Genomic DNA, 446 nt, shown 5'->3' on the forward strand with positions numbered 1-446 from the left:
CAATAAAACACAGAACAGAGTAAAGTTATGAAGCACAGATCAGAGCTAGGTTCACTAAACCAAGGAAGTAACAGAAATCTTAACGATCCAAGAACATTTAGGCAACTTAATTCAATGACACCTGAAGACTGCTTGGATACACAAAACTCCTCCAACTTCAGTATCAACACAATCTTGATGGACTGCACAAACAGGAGAAAAGGGCTGGAGTGGCTGGTGTCCTTCACAGATTTGAAAGCAAGAGAAAAAAGTGAAAAGTTGCAGCCATGTCTCCAATGTGAAGATCTACATAGTGAAGCAAAACAACTGAAGCAATATTGAAGGGGGGGAAAAAAAAGCACAAGCCAGGCAAGTCTCTGGATTGAGACAACTCCAAGAAGGGTCAGGAATAGAGGGAAGAGCAGCTTATTTGATCAATGGTTTAAAAAAAAAAAAAAAAAAAAAAA

This window comes from Gavialis gangeticus, unplaced genomic scaffold (assembly GCF_001723915.1).
Source record: "Gavialis gangeticus isolate Ggan-Ray unplaced genomic scaffold, GavGan_comp1, whole genome shotgun sequence".
Classification (NCBI taxonomy): Eukaryota; Metazoa; Chordata; order Crocodylia; family Gavialidae; genus Gavialis; species Gavialis gangeticus.